At 37.0% G+C, this 23,004-nt stretch overlaps 1 protein-coding gene across 7 annotated transcripts in view; it reads left to right on the forward strand.

Annotated features, from left to right (window-relative positions):
• The window catches only part of LOC125241829 (malate dehydrogenase, cytoplasmic-like), a 48,405-nt gene extending 25,868 nt beyond the window's left edge, over positions 1-22,537 (forward strand). For 5 of the 7 annotated variants that reach the window (XM_048150506.1, XM_048150476.1, XM_048150496.1 and 2 more), the window contains one exon: positions 15,900-16,401. The gene's annotated coding sequence lies outside the window, so the exon portion shown is untranslated. Of the gene's footprint in view, positions 1-13,841; positions 13,894-15,899; positions 16,402-22,452 lie in introns of those variants that run through there. The other 2 variants (XR_007178780.1, XM_048150486.1) reach the window with 2 other exon arrangements.
• The last annotated feature ends 467 nt before the right edge of the window (positions 22,538-23,004 follow it).

A 23,004-nucleotide genomic window follows, 5' to 3' on the forward strand; every position in this document is an offset into this window, starting at 1 on the left:
GAAGAAACAAATAAAAGCGCATTTACCGAGCGATTAATATTCGACGGACTTCGGTCTCGGCTCCCTGACCGCTTCGTTTGTTTAACCTCTTCTGTCAATTTGATTTCCGACCTCGGGGTATGTAATTTCCATTACGGGCCCAGAAGCTTTGTTTGTCTACGCTCAGACGAATAAGCCTTGTTTTTAAGTGTTAGATTATTGAGAGGATATAAGAAGCAGTAATTTTACGGGTATTAGGTAAATAAATGTACGTACAGTCGTACAGTCAGTAGAAGTAAATAAGTAATTAAATCATCTCGTGTTTTTATGAAAGAGATGTCTCGAGTTCGGTTATGTTTGTGTTCTTACGATTTTATAGTTTTAATAACATGCTCTGTCATGACTAGGTACTATTTTATCAAAACGTCATTGAAGACCTAACGTACTCTACTAATTTATATCTCGTTCATTTGTTTATATTTCTGTGAATATCTTTTAGATCTTTCTTGGTTCCTCGTCATATTACGGGAGTGTTTAATTCAATTCTATTGTATTGTGCTTAATTTACAGATGCAAAGAAAATAATGATAATGGCTTTTATTTAAAAATAATCCTTAGTCGACATCGCGATCTTCCCGACACTGACATTATAAAAAAATAAAATTCTACTGGACGGTTAAAAATACAAATTAAAAATAGTTCTACAAAAGTTTCTTTTCTACTTCTAGAATTATTAAGTATAAATATATACAACTTATGAGTTGTAATTATATATTAGGAATAACTATTTACCGAAAACTGTTTAAAACCGATGAACTCATTTAGGTAGAATACATATGATCACATACAAACAGTCCATGGAAAAAAAGCTAATAATATAATACTTATTCTTCATAATTTTCTTAACGTCGAAGTAGTCTTAGCTACGCGATTGCGGTCGCAGGGAATCCGTTTCGAACTCTGCTCATTAGTCCGTAGAGGAAAACTTGGATTAGTTGACCAACTATTAGCCTGAAATGCGCCAGAGCCCTTACTATGCGAATAAGCTGTGTTGCATTATGAAAATTGCCCCAACTTTGTAACAGGTACGGTTATTAACATAAATATTAGCGGAACTAAATAAACTTCGTGTGTTATTTGACTCTAAATTATATTTATCGAGGTTATTAGGAACTCTGGGCTCTGGTTATTATCATTACTAGGTAGCAGCAAATTTTGTGTATAACGTTAATAGAGTAAAATTAAACCATAAGAGTTTTAACTGCCCTAACCGAATTAATATCACATTTTTATCTCTCGTGATTTCATCTATATTTTTTTTAGTGCACTGGTGTTACATTTTCGTGATCAATACCAATATCCGTCTCGATCTGTTTCAGTTTTTGTCATCGTCACACTTATGTACTACATTAAGGAGCCTCGATCTAAGCATGTGATATAATTTGCGGTTGACCCTTATTGCGTAAATCAAATATTGTTACGCTACAAACCTCCCTCGTTGTTGTTGTCGAAGACGTTGTTATGTCGGTGAAACCCGACAGGAACCGTCTCCGCGTAGGCCGCGTTCCAGCCTCTTGTTCCGTGAAGGATATCGTTTGCGTTAGGGGAACTCTCGACCTGAGATGTTACGTGACCGCTTTTATAAGATCTGTACAACGTGTAGACATGGATTTGGCTCTTTAACCCTTTTTATTGGCCATGGCGATGTATTTGCCGGAAAATTTATACGAACATCTTAAGATGCCGTTTTCAGGCTTGGGAGTGTTAGTAATTATGTGACAAACATCAAATACTTTAATAATGCTGTATGTGTACACGTACTAATGCTGTATACCTACTCAATAAACATTTGTTACCTCTAATAAATAGTTTCCATAGTTGAAAACAAATGTTAATATGTAGGGTTCTCTTATTTATCGCCGAAAATTGTATGGCCGAATATCACTTCCCAACTCACGTTTCGCCGAATTTCATTCCGCCGAATATTCATTTCCCAAATTATCATAAAGTTTTTTTTAATTTGCCAACTTAACGTTTGGCCTTTTTTTTTAAAAGGCCTTTTTTTTAAAACCAAACTTTCATGTTGCCGAATGTTTTGCTTGGCGTAATATACAACTAAGTAGGTATTTATTGCGTAGGTACCAAATGTTTTATTGAACACCAACAATATGTATGGCGTATTTCGAAAAATATGCAATACTGTATTCTGTTAAGTTCTTAATTTATTGACAGGGATGCAATTTTTAATTACGTATAAATATTTTTTAAAATAATAATAATAATAACATCGGTGAACTGGTTACGATTCGGGGACCTCTTCGGAGAAACCGAGGGTTTTGCCTGTGCAATTGCGGACGAAGTTATGATGACGAACAACTACCGGAAATATATCCTGAAGGACGGTACGGTCGACATTTGTCGGGCATGCCGCCGTCCCGGAGAGTCACTCAGGCATATCATTTCCGGTTGTTCTCATCTTGCTAACGGCGAGTACTTGCACAGACATAATCTCGTAGCCAGGATTATTCACCAGCAACTTGCTCTTCAATATGGCCTTGTGGACCGCGAAGTACCGTACTACAAGTACTTACCTGCGCCGGTTCTCGAAAATGGTCGTGCCACGCTCTATTGGGATCGATCTATTATCACTGACAGGACTATTGTAGCCAATAAGCCTGACATTGTGATAATAGATCGACTGCAACGCCGGGCAGTGCTCGTTGACATCACCATCCCCCATGATGAGAATCTCGTGAAAGCCGAGAAGGACAAGTCCAGTAAGTACCTAGACTTGGCTCACGAGATAACCGCCATGTGGGATGTTGAATCAACGATCATTGTTCCGATAGTCGTTTCAGCGAACGGTCTCATAGCGAAGAGTCTCGACCAACATCTTAAGGGCCTGGCCACATGGGCGCGTTGCGGCGACGCACCGCAAAAATCCTGCGTTGCGTTGCCGCGCCGCCAGTTTTTGCGGCAGGAAATCTGCGGCGCGGCACCGCGACGCAAGAACTCGCGGTGCGTCGACGCACCGCAAAAACTCGCGGCGCGGCACCGCAACGCAGAATTTTTGCGGCGCGTCGCCGCGCCGCCAAAACTGGCGGTGCGTCGCCGCGCCTCGATAACTATACACAGTGCAGAACTTCACGATCAGTCTTTATCCAGACATGGATCCCATTACGCGCATTCTGCTCTTGCTCGTATTACGGAGGCGCTTAAAAAAAGATGAGATGGAGACGAAAAGAAGATGCTGGGTCAACCCATATATATATAAAATGAATAATGACGGAACTCATTTTGAAAGGAAATATGCGGCATTAAAGACAAGTGAAGTGAAGTTCAAAGAATATTTCAGAATGACAATAGCAAGTTTCGAAGAACTGGTCTTTAAAATCTCACCTCGAATAAAAAACAATATATATTTAGAAAACCTGTCGGACCTCTGGAGATGCTGAGATTAACTAAATATGCCGAATACCGAATATTTACCGAATATGCGGCCCATCTCTAATGTGGACAAAGGACGAAAGGACAGCCTTATAGACAGCAGGCAGGCAATTATGGTCGCGCGATAAATGATAAAAATATCAGGCCGTCCCTATCGCACTATTTGTAAGTGCGATAGGGACTAGGGACGGCCCGATGTTTTATCATTACCATGCGACCATGATTGCCCTGCAACTTCTTATTGCTATCGGTGTCGAGTACTTATCCAAGCTAGGTATCTATTTTAAATATGACGGTGTAATTGTGTGCAGTACAGTACCTACAAAAAAAATGGTACAGAAATTAAAAATAATTACAGTACGCTGAACCAAAATAATATATTACTTACAATACTATATATCATATCATTTTCCTCAGAGCATTTTTCCTGTCTTTGTGTATACTACCTACGGTTGGCAACCCTACGGCCGTTTTCACATTATCCGATCCGATATCGGATATAGGAAGGATGTAAAATGTAAGATTTATGCGCTTCCAGGTTTTTATTTATGTATTTAATAGATCATTTTATTACTAAAAAACGATATAAAACGCAAAAATTGCGGATTTAATGCAGATGGCACTCTCCTAGAACAGTTTTTGTCCGAGGCACCACCGAACTGCCGATATCGGCAGGACGCTTCCGACATTTTTGGCATGCCGGACCCCCCGCCAGCTGTCGGCCGATAATATTTGTGTGTGTGCGTATATAATGTAGGTATACGTTTGTAGTGTACACCGTGTCCAATAAGTTTGAATACAGCACAAATAGCCAATAAAACAAAATGAACAAATAGTTACTACATTATTATTATATTTTATGAATGGCACTCTTATTTACTACATTCACAACAAATGTTTTGGAATAACTCCAGCATTAACTTGTTTACCAGCCTCAAACGCTTCTCAAACGGATCACACGCGGCACGCACCGTTTTCTTCACATTTCATCCCAAATACTCTCGATAACCTTTTTGAAATGATCTAGGTTTATGATTTTATAAAAATTTAGTCTTCAAAGCATGTATGACCATACAAAATAGTCTAATACGCCTAAACCTGGAGGCCTGGGTGGCCACTCATGTTTCGGATAAAAAACCGGCCAAGTGCGAGTCGGGCTCGCGCACAAAGGGTTCCGTAGCAGCAAATATAATAAACCAATAACTTAACCAAAATTACAGTTAAATCAACCTATCTCAAAAACTATAAGAGATACTTTGATCAAACCAAAAATCGTTGAAAGAGTTAATTAGCATGCATCACCTCTATTTTTTTTAGAATTTTATACCCCGTAGTTATAAAAATAGAGGGGGGGGGACATACTTTTTACGACTTTGAGAGCTGATATCTCAAAAACCGTTCACTTTAAGAAAAATGTTTTTTAGAAAACTTTATATCATTTTAAAAGACCTTTCCATTGATACCCCACACGGGTATGTACATCGAAAAAAAAATTTTCATCCCTCAGTTACATGTATGGGGGGCCCCACCCCCAATTCTTTTTTTTACTATTTAGTGTCATAATTTTGTAGCGGTTCATACAACACATATTCCCATCAAATTTCATCACTGTAGTACTTATAGTTTCCGAGTAAATCGGCTGTGACAGACGGACAGACGGACAGACGGACAGACGGACAGACGGACATGACGAAACTATAAGGGTTCCGTTTTTGCCATTTTGGCTACGGAACCCTAAAAACTGCCAAATTAGTCTGAAACTACCCTAGAATACCATTTGCCGAATGTGCTGGAGGTGCGTCTTGTTGGGACACATGATACTCATTCCCAAGCATCCTTTTTAACTTTAAGGCATTTTTTTCTCCAAAACCTTGGTTTTAAAGAAAAAAACGTTGATTTTAACGCTTTTATCTGTAAGTACTGAAGGTAGTTTACCTCGCTTACATACTGCATCCCACACCTGGGCCGATGGTGAGCTCTGGAACCTAGGCACATTTTTCTAGTTGCCCGGAACGTTATCTATCCTCGGTACCCATAATAGTTTATTTTGGACACGTGGCGTCTGTTTTATCACATACAGATTCTCCTTATAAAAAATAACTCGTCACCTGCGTGCCGAGCAAGTATTTTGTTGGCACTTTACCTCTTTGTTTTTCTTAGACACTTCGGAAATTTCATGTACTTTGTGCTTGTATTTTATTAAGAGGAATATACTCTTTAGTTTAAATAAGAATTTGATGGCCTGTGATCCCTATATCTTTAGAACTAAGGTAAAATGTGAGTATTCGGACTTATTGGACACGGTGTAGTGTGCGTGACAAAAATGGCGTCCATTAAACAGCTGCTGTTAATGATGAATTTCTGTTGAAAACAAAAAGATTGTAATTCATCGGTCCGAATTGCGGATACTAATTTTTTCATCTTTTAGTAGATATAGTTAAATGTAAAATTATAAGTATTTATTTTACTTGCCGCTCTTGAGTATTTTTAACCCCCGACGCAAAAACGAAGGGGTGTCATAAGTTTGACGTGTCTGTCCGTCTGTCTGTCTGTCTGTCTGTCTGTCTGTCTGTCTGTCTATCTGTCTGTCTGTCTGTCTGTCTGTCTGTCTGTCTGTTTGTCTGTCTGTCTGTGTGTGTGTCTGTCTGTGGCATCGTAGCTCCCGAACGGATGAACCGATTTAGATTTAGTTTTTTTTGTCTGAAAGCTGAGTTATTATGCTCGTTATTTTAATTTTACAATAAAATATTTGAAATATAGTGCTTATAATTATTAAATATAAAACTTTTTAAAAATATTTTTTGATACAAAATCATACTTCATTGATTTGGAACAATGCGTTTTATCGGACCGACATCCGACACTATCGGAAGCGTTTATCGGATGTAGGATGTCGGTCCGACACCCGATATCGGATCGGATAATGTGAAAACGGCCTACACCGCTCAATGTGTAATGCTTTTACACGGGTCAGCTTTGGAATAGGTAATGCTTAATTTTTTTAGGCACTCGTTCAATGCGCTAAGGGTACAATATAACAATGCCTTTCGTATTTTGCTGAAATTACCACGTTTCTGCAGTGCGAAGGGCATGTTTGCTGATGCGAGAGTCCCTGACTTCTTCACCATTCTGAGAGCCAGGTCAGCTGCATTCCGGGAGAGACTGATAGCCTCTAGCAATGAAATTCTGTCGCTGGTAGCTAGAGACTACAGTGACGAACTTAATAAACATTGGCGAAGATTGCACCGGTCTGAGAACGGCCATCTGTAGTGCATAAGTTTGTGAATGTTTTATTTCATTGTATTAGGTGTAAGTTTTACACAGATGTCATATATACCATAGATCAAGCAAACGTATCTACTTAGCGTGTCAAATGAACTCAGTGAAATCCACTGAGTTGTCCGTCTTTACTCGCAGCTTGCAGCTTTCGGGCGTCAATTTTTGTAAGTTGAAGTCAACCAAAACATAAAAAATGCCTCGTTACGTGATATTCAATTGCAACAACACAAAAATTATGAACAATCAAGAGCCTGAGACATATTTAAAATTACAGGCAAGAATCAACTTCAGTACCTACAAAATTTGACACGCTCGGCCCCTATACAAATTTAAATTTGTATTTTAATTTGTTTCTTCTATCTAAATTAAGTTCTGTGAAGTTTTACTTTTTATTTTTATTTGTATATTATTTATCACTTTATTGTATATTTTTATTGTATTTCTGGGTTTCTTGCCTGCCAAATAAAGAATTATTATTTGTATGTCTTTCCCATCACGGAACAATGGTATTCCGGACCTTTGGGAGGCGTGCGCGGGGCCGAAGCCAACACGTAGAGGCCCTTTCGACACTTTAATGAAATGTAAGGGGTACACCGAGCGGATGTTGCCCTTGCCCGTATCATGGGACACACGCAGAGGCAACACCCGCCAGGGTGTAAGGACTATTTGAGAGTTAATGGAATCTAAAATGAACTATTATTATTATTATATAATGTGGCATTTGCACGATACAGCAACGTGCCGCGGCGGCCGGCCGTGTCGCAGTTGTTAGCTAAGCTACCCTTGTGTGCGTGCGTGATGACTGATGACACGATTCGCTGGTTGTTCTTTTAGGTATTTAAGTACTTTTAGGTGTTTAAGTACTTTTAGGTATTTAAGACGCTACAGGAGCGAAAATGGAAAGGAAAGGGAGCCCTTTCAATTTGGGAATTTTAGTTAAATATACTAGTGTTATTAACTAGATTTATCGAAAAAAATTGTCCATTCAGAACAACTCAGTTAAAAGATATTGCGAAAAAATTCTTTAAAATCGAGGTTCCGCTCTCGACTGTTTCCTCCTTCAAAACTTAATGAATCGTAAGTGCGTTTTCACATTATCCAATCCGATATCGGATGTAGGACCGATATCCCATACATTACAGGCGCCATCTTGTATTTTTTCCATTGAAATCCTTATGACATCCGATATCGGATCGGATAATGTGAAAACGGCCTAACGGAATTTAATTACTAACAAAAATAATTGATTAGTCTATAATTTGGATGTTTAGATTATTGCAATACATTAAGACGCTACGGGAGCGAAAATGCTAAAATGGAAAGGAGTCCCCCTTTCAATTTGGGAATTTTAGTTAAATATACTAGTTTTATTAACTAGATTTATCGAAAAAAAAAATTTCATTAAGAACAACTCAGTTAAAAGATATTGCGAAAAAATCTTTGAAATCGAGGTTCCGCTCTCTTTTCCTCCTTCAAAACTTATTTAAACGGAACGAAATTTGAGAATCTGAATAATTTAAAATGAAATAATCTGTGTCGGACCGTTTAGATTTTTTGGACAATTGTTACCGATCTTGAGTATCCCTTTTTCGAGCCATATTGAAAAATGCCGTTTTTAGAAATTTTTGATTGGATCTAGCATCTTTTAAAATAAGAATAGCAAAAAATATCAAAACGGTCCGACTCAGAAAAAATAATAATAATCTGTGTCGAAAAAATCATTGCTCTATCTTCAAAAACCAAGGAGGAAATAGTCGAGAGCGTTTGTATGGAGAACTGACCTGTATCGTATCGTCTTAAGAAATCTGATTTCAAAGGTTTAGGTAGGAAATCTAATCATCAATATTATTGCAATGTAAAATTATTTTTTTCTTTTTCTCCGTGTTTTCTAACGCGCTTATTTTTAGGAAGCGGTTTTTTTTTCATGGTTTGTTTAAGGTACACACCGACATGTTGTAAACATTTTTTAGTTTTTCGTAAATTAGTCGTTAACGGTGGTCTACAGCTAAAATTGATCTACGACAGAAATGATCTGTACATATTAAAGTAAGTAGGGAAGAAAACCGCCATGCTGAAGTGTATTTGTGCATGCCACGTCTGGTCTGTCGCATGCATGGTGAGACGACTTGGACGCCTTTATGAGTGACTGCATGGCCGGAAAAATAACACCAGAGGGAGTTGAGGAAATCAAGTGGAGAGGCCTTTGCCCAGCAGTAGGGCACTATAACGGGCTAATAAAAAAAATCTGTACCAGTTTAATTTTAATCTATTTTTAAGAAAATTTCCTACTAAAATGTAGATTCTAGCGAAAAAACGTACCTAGGTTTTTCCAGTTGAATATTATTTTTAGCTGCAAGCCACTATTTACGATTTAATCGATTTAAATAAAACTTGCCTACTAAATTATCCATTTGCATATTGATCGTAGTGAAAACACGTACGAAAACGACGTACGTTTTTCTGTTTTACTTTTTTAAAGGCACAGGCCCCGTAGCCGAATGGCATTTCTCCGACGCCAAAAGAAAGCGATACGCCGCTGGCTCTGTCGCGCCAATACGCAAGCGCGATAGAGATAGATATCTACTAGCGCTTCGTTTCGTGAGCGTTTCGTGAGCGATTGTGCCATTCGGCTAGCCACCCTGGTCACACGTTTTTCATCAAATTTATATCGTACCGTTTTGGTTTTTTGGCTAATTGTTACCAATCTTGAGTATCACTTTTTTTGCGCCATGATGAAAAAGGCAGTTTTTGGAAATTTTTGATTGACTCGAGCGTCTTTAAAAATAAAAATATCAAAACGTTCCAACACAGATAAGATTAATAATTAATAACAATCTGACTGGGAACAAATCAAATTATTTTATTGAATATTTTTTTGATTTGTTATTAATAACCTAATAATAAAATTAAAATTTTGAAAAAACTCCCGACCGCGACATAGTGGACCGATTTTCATGAAACATGGCTAAGAACACTCCCGACTAACTCGGCTTTCAGACAAAAAAACTAAATTTAAATCGGTTCATCCGTTCGGGAACTACGATGCCACAGACACACACACACACACACACAGACAGACAAACAGACAAATAGACAGACAGACACGTCAAACTTATAACACCCCTTCGTTTTTGCGTCGGGGGTTAAAAATAGTCTTTCGCTATATCGTAATGCTGCAAATGGATTCATATAGGAGGTGCAAGCACTAATTGTTGCCTTGGGCCTTGTCGTTTTTTCTTTCGTGTATGATGTCTATTTCAATTTATAGAATAATCTGTGTTGAAAAAATCAGTCTACCTTCAAAAACCAGAGAGCAAATAGTCGAGAGCGTTGGTATGGAAATTGAACCGTCCTGTATCGTCTTAAATATATATAAGATTTTCGATTTAGCCCCGCTCCCCAGCTGCCAGCTTGCGGACCTGAGGTTGACTATGATAAGAGAAGCATCTTAGCAGGTTGCCTCAAGGGCCTACTCCAAAATCCTGCCAGATTTCCGTCCATAGTCCATAATAGTGCGTAATTTTATTTTCACGAATTTATCGGATTCGGTTCGGACGTAGTTCGAAAGCGCTCTATTTTTAACGTAGGTACCTATCGTCATATTCAGATAGAACGAATATTTTCTTTACCTATGTATTTACAAATTGTCAAATCTTTTGGGAATTACATAAAAGTCATAAAATTATTTATTTAATTAAATTTTAAAAAAACCCCCGACCCCGACATAGTGGACCGATTTTCATGAAACATTGCTAAGAACACTCCCGACTAACTCAGCTTTCAGACAAAAAAAATCAATCTAAATCGGTTCATCCGTTTGGGAGCTACGATGCCACAGACAGACACACACACAGACAGACAGACAGACAGACAGACAGACAAACAGACAGACAGACAGACAGACAGACAGACAGACACGTCAAACTTATAACACCCCTTCATTTTTTGCGTCGGGGGTTAAAAATGTTATTATTTAAATCTACCCATCGATGTACCCATTGCGGAAATATGAATTAGAGAGGCACTCCATTGTCAATAAACCCTTAATTGCATGATTTTACTTTTTTTAACAATTTACAGATATATGACACCATGGTGGTATATATGCTGAGCACTGGAAAAATAATGAAAAAATCTATCACCATTTTTTTAATATGAAACAACGTAACTAAAAAAGATGATTTTTAATAGCATATTGAAAAATTCGAATATTGCTTAGTATTTTATCGTGAAAAACTGTACTAAATCTACTATTGATTCAATTTTCGTGATGCTTGGAAAAAAATCCATCACCAAGTAAAGAAGGGTTAAATATAAACGACACGAAGTTTAATTCGAACACAACAGTTCACAATTGCGAGCAGTGGTAACGCACCGCCAGTTTTGGCGGCGCGGCGACGCGCCGCAAAAATTCTGCGTTGCGGTGCCGCGCCGCGAGTTTTTGCGGTGCGTCGACGCACCGCGAGTTCTTGCGTCGCGGTGCCGCGCCGCAGATTTCCTGCCGCAGAAACTGGCGGCGCGGCAACGCAACGCAGAATTTTTGCGGTGCGTCGCCGCAACGCGCCCATGTGGCCAGGCCCTAAGAGACTCTCGCTAGGTGGCTGGATCAAGGGCCAGATGCAGAAGGCGGTGATCTTGGACACAGCGCGGATAGTCCGACGGTTCCTCTCTCTGCAGCCCTAACCACCGGCAGCTTGGGCCCTGCCCCGCTGCTGGCGGCACCCTAGGTTAGGTTTTTTATAATGTGTTTATATATTTTGTATTGTTTTGTATGTGGTTTTGTATTTTACTTTTATAATCATATTATAAAACCTAGCCTAAGAATTAAAATGAATAAAGAGGAATAATAAAATGCTTTAATTGCACACTACAAAAATAAAACATAAATGAAAACGGTTACAAAGTGGTAGGTAACAACAGGCGGTCTTATCGCTAAAACAGCGGTCTCTTACAGACAACCTTCAGATAGTCGAGTGGCGATCGGAGAGAAAAAATACATAGTTACCTACTAACTTTTTTTTACAAGAATATTGTTTAGTTTTGTTTTTATTATATTAAAAAGTTTTTTTCCGGTTTGCTCACGGTCAACCTAACACGCTCCTCCTCGCTTCGCTCGTCGTCGCACTTAACTGGACTCTGTCATATATCATTATACTGGCAACATAGTCCTTGAATAGAAAAGTCCTACTACTCTTAAGTACCCTTTCCGAATGGGTGATGTTAATAATTATTTGTAAATTGCCTAATGTTTCGTTGCGAAACGTTATTCGTCCAAAAGTTGTTTGACCAAGTGAAACATTTGACAAATGATTAGTCTGCCAAACGTTTAGATGGATTATAATAATCTGCTTTCCAATAATTCTGCCAAATGAAAAGTTGGCATACAAAAAGTTGCTAAACGTTAGTTGTCAAAATGAAGCTTCAGCCAAACGTTGTTTGGCAAATGAAATTCGGCCAAACATATTACTGCGAAAAGGCAGAACACCAAAAATCCCATCGAGCTACAAAGAGCGTCGGTGTTCGTCCTGTAGTGTTTTAAATTGCTTCCTTAAACATAAAAAAGTAAATATTCCGAATAAGCAACTTTAAATTAACTTTTAAAAACAGCTACTTGAAATGCTTAGTTTGCAAGTAATATCAAGCCATCTGTTGTCTTAAATTTAAAAGACCGGGGTAGCACTAAGACACAGTCACTAAGGCACAGAATATACAGCGCTAACTTCCACGGAAGTAGAGGTTTTTTCATGGTCTGCCAGTCATAATATGCCAGTCAATGGTAGAAAAAAGTGTTGGAACTTGGAACCCGCATGCGGTCGATGCTGCGTCGATCGTATAAAACAACCGTGTGCTCATCGGGGCGTGTGCTAAATACCTGCCAATTTTTTGTTAAAGATTTACATGCAATTACCTAGTAGAAATGTTTGGTAAACCTGCACAGCTACGTAAATTGATTTGAGTGATTTGACTACTACTACTACTACTACTAATAATTTGGTAGGTAAAGTTTTTTGAAGATAGACAAATAATATATTTTTCTGAAAGAATACGTTATAACGATCACGGAAAAGTATCTTTTTTAGGGTTCCGTAGTCAACTAGGAATCATCTGCCATAAAATTTTACAAATATCATTTCGGTCCCAAAAAAAAAAGATAATTAATAAATAATACGAAACAAAAATAAAAGAGCCACCTTTCCGTGATTCTTATTACGTACCTATTCTACCAGAAAAATATATTATTTGCTTATCTTAAAAAAACTCTACCTACCTACCCTCACAGTGTATGAATGTGACATAAATTCTTGTAATAAATTGAAAAAAAATTTTTTAACGTAAAAGGTTTTCATCAGGGGATTTCGTTTATAAACTAAAAGTTAAAACGGGCAAGAGTAAATAAATATTATCCTCTCCGTAACTAGGTACCTACTGTAGCATCATGTTTAACTAAAAAATGTAATTATCTAGGTATAATATTTCAAATTTAGCATTATTTGTTGAGTAGGTACGAGTATTGGCTTTAAAAATCTGGATTTTTACGTATAATATATAAAAACTTTGTGCAGATCACAGTATGGTTGGTTGCCAATTATTTTATTTAAGTAGAAATCGTTGAGCCATTTCTTGAGACCAGTTGTTATTCGAGTGTTAAAAAAAAAAAAAAATCTCAAACATGCAATGAAATATTGTCTTTACGTTCCTTAAAATGGGCTGGGAAGTATCGCTTTTTGGGCGCAACAACTCGAGAGGACTGTAAAGGGATTTCATATTATTTTTCAGGCCTGCAAAGTAACTTTTTTTTATGAAATATTGTACTTTAGAGCATTTTTTTTTATTTCATTGTATGTTTGAGAAAAGCACTATACATGCCTCGGCGTGAAAACGGATTCCCGGCCTCGTATCCCTATCCGGCCTCGCTCGCACGCTCGCTCGGCCGTATATACCCACTTGGCCGGAAATCCTCATTTTCCCGGCCTCTGATGTAATGTACTATTAAACACGTAAAAAAACTAAAGATTACAAACAGAGCAATACTAAGTTTAAAAATGACATTTCTATTTAAACATTACAGCAGCAAACACAAAATTAGCTTTAAGTAGCCTATATGACACATACATACTCGTAGTAACTGATTTCAGGAACTATTGGGGCATTTTCGCGAGAACAATCACCAAAAATATTTTTTCTAAGGTAGGTAAATTTAATGTTTTTCGTACGCAGAATCACGAGCTCTTTCGATCTAGGACAAAAAAATGATCCCAAAATTTTTATGATTTTGCATATTTTCCACATTGTAACCGCTATACAAAGTGTTTGAAAAATAGTAATGAAGTGGAAAAATTAAATTTAGGACGCTTTTTAGGGTTCCGTAGTCAACTAGGAACCCTTATAGTTTCGCCATGTCTGTCTGTCCGTCCGTCCGTCCGCGGATAATCTCAGTAACCGTTAGTACTAGAAAGCTGAAATTTGGTACCAATATGTATATTAATCACGCCGACAAAGTGGTGAAATAAAAAGTGGAAAAAAATGTGTTGTTAGGGTTTCCCCCCTACATGTAAAGTGGGGACTGATTTTTTTTTTCATTCTAACCCCAACGTGTGATATATTGTTGGATAGATATTTAAAAATAAATAAGGGTTTACTAAAATCGTTTTTTGATAATATTATCAAAAAACGATATTTTCAGAAATAATCGCTCCTGAAGGAAAAAAAAAGTGTGTCCTTCTAACTTTTGAACCATATGTTTAAAAAATATGAAAAAAATCCTTTATTCGGTTAAGGACAGATTCTGGTTTGGGCAGATTCTGGTTACGGCAGATTCTTTTTATGGCAGATTCTTGTTTGGGCAGAAATACAATCATCGAAAAAAGTGTCTAGAACCCTAATAGAACTTTTTACAGGACTGCCCAAAAAAAAGCAGTGTACATATTGTTATTTTATTTCATGTGTATAGTGAGCTTACCATGAGTTGTATTCGATTACGACTCTGGCAATCGAAAGTATGCTCGTCTTGCTCCCACCAGGTGCACTGGTCCCAACGCGAGCTAGTAAACTATGAGCTATCGGCTATTTCAAAAGACAAAAGATAATCACTCCCGTGAATATAAAAGTGACAGAGATATCATAGCCGGGCTACTATAGTTCATCGCCCAGCTATGACATCTCTGTCACTTTTATATTCACGGAAGCGATTATCTTTTGTCCCTTGAAATAGCCGATAGCTCATAGTTTACTAGCTCGCGGTGGGACCAGTGCCTAACAGATTTTGGAAAAAACATACAGGGTGCGAGAAAAACATAATTTGTGACAAACTTTTTTTATGCCATTCGATCCTATTTCCATCCAGGATCAAAAGCTAGTATGGAACCAAAAAAAATTTTCCGGTTAGAAAATCCACAAATTGAAGAAAACTTTCCCCATACAATTTGTACGAAAATGAAAAAAAAATTGCATAATGTGATTGTTCTGATCGACTTAAAGTTTTTGGTCGCGACTGCCCAATTTCTGTCCAAACACGAATCTGTCCTAAAAAGAATCTGCCGTAACCAGAATCTGCCCAAACCAGAATCTGTCCTTAACCGAATAAAGGAAAAAAATTACAAAAGTAGAAATTTATAAGGACTTTCTAGGAAAATTATTTTGAACTTGATAGGTTCAGTAGTTTTTAAGAAAAATATGGAAAACTACGGAACCCTACACTGAGCGTGGCCCAACCCGCCCGACACGCTCTTGGCCGGTTTTTCTGCCTAGGAGGATCGAAAGGGCTCGTGATTCTGTGTAGGAAAAACATTAAATTTACATATTTTAGAAATAAAGTTTTTGAATCTTTTTTCGCGAAAATGCCCATTGTCTTCCCACCACCACTACCATACCAAAAAATGTTAAACATGCTTTAACCCGAAAACAAAACTGTAGAATACCTAACTCGGCTACTTACTAAGTAAGTAAGTATATCACCGAAAAAGATTATCCACAGAGATAATCAAAGTAGTGGAGTTGGAACGAAAGGGAATAAATATCGGAAGTTTCCCCTGGTGTTTGTTTGTTTACCCCTGCTGGCAGGACTTAGTGTCACATTAACGGGCCTGCCCGAGCCCGAGCCGAGCGCCGTGTCGCGGGTCGCACCCCGAGACATTCGTTATCTGTTCCAGTTTGCTTCTTGGATTTATTGACTTTTTTCCTGCCTTAATTTCCAGAGATTCGGTCGATAAAATTGTCAAGATGAATGGTCTACGCCAACACCGGAACATTAACGCTACCCCAGGGAAATATTCTTCGTGTTTTGTAGTATTCGTGCGACACGATTAAGTTTTAAATTGCTCACCTGGTTGTCTAACAGGATTTGATGTTTTCGTACATTGCGGATTCATCCTGTACTTTGTCCGTTATTAAAGCTGCTGTGCAATAAAAATCTATCTGTGTAAACCTATCGCTTGGAAACAAACACATGGATGAATGAGTCAGTGAAATGAAAATGTCGGCGACTAGATAATCCGATGTGTTACCTACTGTATGTACCTAATATGGAAAATTTATTATTGGATACGTGTCGACTTGTCGAGTGTTTGTATCTTATAACTTTTGTGCTGTTATTTACTTATATATTATGTTTATGTTGTATGTTTTCTCTGCTTTGTATTGTGCAGAAGCAGTATCTATGTACTACCTGTTATAGATTATTATCTTGACATTGTATAATAAAAAAAAAAAAAATCAAATACTTTTCTTGTATTTTATTTAACTATCTTTTTGCAAAGTTTCAAATTCCTAACTGGAAATAAAATTTGATCTCCATACACACTTTTATCCCGCTTTTAAACACCCTTAAAAATCTAACGCTGAGATTAGTTTTCTTTCATTGGTGTTAATTTATTGCCTTTTCATGAGATTTCAGATTTCTTACTTGAAATAATAATACTTGATCCCCATAAATTTCCTTTGTAACCCTTAGGCACTGGTCCCACCGCGAGCTAGTAAGCTATGAGCTATATCGGCTATAAAAACGAACAAAAGATAAGCACTGCCGTGCGAATAAAAGAGACACGGCGATTTTGATAGCTCACCGCTGGGCGAGTAACTATAAACATCACCGTGTCTCTTTTATTTGCACGGGAGCGACTATCTTTTGTTCGTTTTTATAGCCGATAGCTCGTAGCTTACTAGCTCGCGGTGGGACCAGTGCCTTAGGGGTTGAATTATTTAAAATTGCTTCTTATCTCTTGTTAACTTTATACATTTTGCAAATTAGTGGGCAGTGAGTGGGCAAATGTCTACTTTCTGGCTTTTGTGAACTACACAATATCTACCTAGAAGCTAAACTTCATGTCTGACGAAGAGTCTCCAATTGATTTGAAATGCATCGCCCGTAGCGATAAATTAAACGTGAGTAGAACTATGGTTTTTAATATTTGCAAATTTTCAATATATTTTTTTGACGAACATCAGTCACTCAGGTCACTGGCATTCATATGAAAGTTAGGTACAGGGGGAAAAATCTCGACTGGTGGGTAATTTCAACTAATCGAAACTTTTTACATGTTTTACAACTACTTACATTATTAGAAACTATAGATAGCCATGTGAGCCATATGTGTCCACTGGACTATGGTCACGGTCTACGCGTATCAAAAAGATACGTGTTTTAAAATACCCCACTAAAATAGTTAACAAGAACACATAACAAATACATTATGTATATAGTCATATAATATCTACGTTATATTTATTACAGCTATAGATATATGAGTATATATATGATAAATATGTCACAGGCGTTACAGCTAAGCGTTTTTATTTATTAAACGATCAGGCTGTTAGAGACTAAAATATTTTGACAACGAACGGTTGTCAATGTGCGGTGGCAACATAATTATGACGATTTCTCAGAAATCATTAATTTTCACTGAACAGACATCAATCAAATCGGCATCTTCCACGGTTCTCTACCATTACACTTTGTTTGCTCCGTATTTAACATAATGCATGGCATTTACACGATTAGAAACACAAATATTCATTTATGGTCTGGTCTGTTATTCGTATAGTAAAGTATACACCTCAAACAAAATAAATAAGAGAGGGAAGATGTCGGTTTATTGGAGCAATAACGTTCTAATCCTATAACATAAAGTGAGTAGCGAGGCCGGAGCGGGTCGAAAAATTTGTTTAAAAATTCAATACCGTCTATAAGAAACTCGTTCTGAGAACGCAACGGCCTGCGAACATTCCCATTTACCCTTAATAACATGGGAGAAATTGCTCGATTAGTGCAAAAGGGATACCTCCCAGCGCTCCCGATCTCAATTCGCGTACCGAAACGAAACTTTTTCAGTATTTAAGAGGGTATCTTAAAAATTGTATTGAACAACCTTCGATTATTTACGATTACAATGGAATTGGTAAGTATTTAATATCAAAATAAGTAATCCATATTTTTATAATTGTCGTAGACGTAATTCCAAGACCTGTCTGACTCTGGAAGTGTACCACAGCTTTTACATATACATACCTACATACAAGAAAAGCTCGTTTCAAAGTATAAAATATGAACTAAATTTGACGTCAAATTACATTATACAATATTCGTATTCAGTCTAGATCCTTTCCATACATTCCAGTGCTGCCGCGCAAGCCGTAACGTCACAGGCCAGAGGAGATGTTGCACCACTTGTTCCATGGGACTTACTTTATTTTCGTTTCTATATTTAGCTAGTATTTAGTTTTATTTTATTAACAACATTCGAACGTCGCACAGAGTAGAATAGATTCTCTTATACTAAAATGACGCACGTAGTTAATTCGTACCTACATAAAATGGAGGCTGCAAACAAATGAATAAAAAATTCCGAAAAAGCAAAAGAACCTTCCCGGGCTGAGTGCTCGACGAGACTTCGATTTCTCTTTAAAAATGTAAGTCCATCAGTGTGACACAGTCTTTTAATTTTTTTGTAGAATGAATAATAAATATTCGCTTTCCACAATGAATTCATGCTTATTATTTATGAAGTGATTTAGTGACCACTCAATGTCGTATCAAACGTTAAGTAAGATGTAATGCTAAAAACGTATTTCTATCGGAATACACTTTGGGGAATTGTTTTATAGGGATACTAATAAGTTGATATTTATTTAACTTGACAAGAGCAACGTGGGAAGTTAACATTATAGAGCCGTGAGTGGGTGGTCTGGGAATGTCGCAAAGCTGTCGGATTAAACGCATTCAATTTAAATATCCCAGACCTTTGTCCAGCCGGTTCCGTGAGCAACCGCCCGTGAAATTTCATTTAATCGTAGGAAAGAAGTGCAGGTCTCGGCTAATGCAGATTGCGAGCCTCACCTCGAGGGTCGGTTAATTTATAGCCTAACAAATTTTTATTCTTTCTTGAATTGCTTGAACGTCCATTTATTTTCAAAGTTAATGGACTGGACTCCTCAGATTAGATATTTAATTCGATAAGTCTTTTTCCTCACCCCTTTTCGATTAAGTAAATAGTGATTGTTATAGTAATCTTGTTTTACGTATAATCCAGCGGTCCTCAAACTTTTTTGGTCATGGAATCTAAAATATTTGACGGAAACCATAGCGAGGAGCTGTTTTTTTTTTTTCATATCGATTATTATATGTGTTCTCGCAGAGTCCTCAGCCTCACAGAGGCTTTGTGGAGCCGAAAGGCTCCGCGGAGTACATTTTCAGATCGACTGACTGGGTAAGGATCGATAGGTTACACTGTAAACTGTCTATTGATCCTTTAGTAGTCGACGTTATGTGTCATGTGGTGAGAATTTAACATAATCTGATTACGTAGGCATACCGGCAGCGGCTAAGCCCAGCTCGCTAGCTTTATTGATGGAGTCATTATCTACTGCGACTTCGCTCTCTCGCCTTTACGTCGCCCCTTACCGCGAACATTGTACAGAGCGGTTTCATAATCCAGTGAACCGGAGGTATATAGTGATCATTAGAGCATGTATGATGTTTTAAGTAAGGAAAATGTATGATTATTTTTCCTGGATTCTTCTGTGATTGATGCAATCGATCGTATATCATTTTATTAATTACATTTTATGCTACTTAATTTATGTACAAATAATTCATTCATTTTATTGCACATGTCTCACTAATTAATAATCTCTTAAACCCTAAATTTTAAGTATGTAATACATTTTTTCTAAAAGAATTATATTTATTTTTCTTTTGAGCTCATTGCACCTTCATACCTTAATTAATAACTTTCTTACTTTGTCCGTTCAAAACCGCTTAGCCCCAAAATACTTAACAAAATATCGATATGTTTCCTCTTCAATATCGCTGAATATGAAAGTCTGAAAATATTATTTATTATGTTATTAAACGTACGTTTCCAAAACTGCCAAATTACCGATGATACTTCTTTTTTTTTGTCTGGAAAATGGGCAGAATGAGAATGCAGTGTTTTGAGAAACATAATAATTAGCCATTATCTCGTACTATCCATATTTTTTTACAAATTACATATGGCACTAGTGAGCCAGCGCAGCGGTAATGTATCTTAATATAAATAAATAAAGAACCACGGAATGTATCGGGGTTCGGGAACGGTGACCTTTCTCATGTTGACAACTTTATCGAAGATTTTCAAGATTCCGAGGCGTGGAAAAGTTAAATAAATCTACGGAGAACATTAGATAAGGGAATGGCTTTAGTAATGTCTTCGGGACGCCGTAAATGCAACCAACGTGCCATATATATCTGTCGCGAACATATGCGAACAGTCAAACTTTGTATCTATTCGACTCCGTGTAAGATCTTTTCTCGACTTCCGAACTTGGAAAGGTATTCAATTTTACAGTTTGAATGAAATTTAAAAGTCGTAGTTGTCGTAACCGAAAGTTATGGTATTCACATTGTCTGTACGGAACAGGAGATTTGAGTGATAAATGGTTGGTACATTTAATGCGCAAAACGTATGCATCGCCGGATCACAGCGGCGGAGTGTGAACGCAGCGATGGGCCCATAAAACATCATTGTTTTGTATTGGATTGCAAATAAATCAAATGCACTGTAACGCAGACACATGCAGTGCTTCAATGTTAATTTCGACAGCTGTGGATCTGAAATGTGTTTGTTTTTGGTGAAAATTTCCATTAGAGCTTTTAGAGCACGTATTTTGAATTCTATTACAATTATGTGTGTAAAGCATTTTTTAATTCAAAAGAAAATGTTCATTTCGCTATCTATTGTACTTTTTTTTTTAATCTCGTTTAATAGATACTCTGTAAAAATGACTGCAGGCTGTTCTTTTTATAATGACCTATATTTCTAACAAGGATATGGAAGAAAAATAATAGCATGTGGATGTAAACGACAATCAATTATTCCGCAGCATTGAATATACATTTGGGATAAATTCAAAGAATTCGACTGTTGTGATGAACCGGAGATGTGTTTGTTCATGTTCATATATAAATAATTCACAAAACAATACAGTCTATGACTGTATGTTTAGTGATGATTGGTTTGCCTTTGACACCTATGATAATAATTATATTATTTACTTAATCTTGTGTTGTATTAAAATCAACAAGTATTTACTATGGTAGAGACAAATTACTTGGCTCACCATTAGCATTAATGTTTGACATGGCCATAAACCTACGTGTGTATTTGTGATTGGGCAGCGCCCTCCTTCACGAACGTTGCCAATACCTAGTACATAATGAACAAGACATTTATACAAGACCATGTTTTTAGTCAGTGTTAGTAACCATATTTTATATAGGCAATGTATGATAAGAATAAAAATAAATATTTCATTTTCATTTCATTTTCATTTTCATTTTCATTTTCATTTTCATTTTTATTTTCATTTTCATTTTCATTTTCATTTTCATTTTCATTTTCATTTTCAGTTTCATTTTCATTTTCATTTTCATTTTCATTTTCATTTTCATTTTCATTTTCATTTTCATTTTCATTTTCATTTTCATTTTCATTTTCATTTTCATTTTAATTTTCATTTCATTTTCATTTTCATTTCATTTTCATTTTCAAATAATTATGAATAAACATAACCACAGTAAACTCAAGAAGGCTTGTGTTAATTGTGGGTACTCAATCAATACTTATAGTGATATAATTATGTACATAGAGTACATCCATAACTCGAAAACAATTAATGATCTGTGCTTATCACACAAATAAACAAATAAATGCTCTTAGCGGTATTCAAACCAAGGATCGCGGCTTAACAGGCAGGACACTACGAGCTAGGTCAGACCGATTGTGCTCGTAGTATGCATAGTTAATAATAACATTAATAACCTAACCACAAAATTGAACTTTGAAAAAAAAAACCCGACAAAGTGGACCGATTTTCATGAGGCACGGCTAAGAACACTCCCAACTAACACAGCTTTCAAACAAAAAAAAACGAAGTCTAACTCGGTTCTTCCGTACAGCTACGATGCCACACACACACACACACACACACACACACACACACACACACACACACACACACACACGGATAGACAGACAAAGAGACAGACAGACACGGATAGACAGACAAAGAGACAGACAGACACGTCAAACTTATAACACCCGTCCACTCGTTTTTGCGTCGGGGTTTAAAAAAAACACTTAAGTCACATAGAAGCATTTCGTCACATGCCTCACTAATTTAACCCTGTCATTTAGTAGATAGACAACTAGAAACCTTGCTATTAACTCTATTTTAAATGTGATTGGTTGATAATATGTCTGATTTCAGTGAAACGTTCGTCACAGTGTCGAGAGCTGCATGTCGCGTGTTGTGGGCCTCGGGGGGCTGATGACGTCATCTGCAATAAGTTGACCGGGCGTTGAGGGCTTGTGGGATTACTAGTAATCACATAGTGTTTTCAGAATATGGAAAATATAGAATACTTGTCGTTTTATGGAAAACCGCTAATATTGGCTTTTATATTGATTAAACTATATTTTGTAAAACTTATTTTTGGGTGAGTAGTGGAAATAAGCAATGTGCATTGTAAGTGCTGAATGGGCGATAGTTGAATTTGCAGTTTGAATCATCAACGTTTAGAGTTTCACCGTCCATTAACACTCACAGGCTTGGAGATTTGATTAAATCTACATTTTTTCTAAGAATAAAAAAAATGATACTTAAATAAATCACATACTTAAATCTTCCACAACTCCCATACCTACCAAACGAAACAGTGTCCACTCCAATATTGGATCTGCCATCTTTCTCAGGCTTCGTATTAAAATGTAATAGGTATTATAGGTACCTCCTGATCATTGTGAGCAGTGAAATGGAACA

The sequence above is a fragment of the Leguminivora glycinivorella genome, chromosome 2 (genome assembly GCF_023078275.1).
Source record: "Leguminivora glycinivorella isolate SPB_JAAS2020 chromosome 2, LegGlyc_1.1, whole genome shotgun sequence".
Taxonomy (NCBI): domain Eukaryota; kingdom Metazoa; phylum Arthropoda; class Insecta; order Lepidoptera; family Tortricidae; genus Leguminivora; species Leguminivora glycinivorella.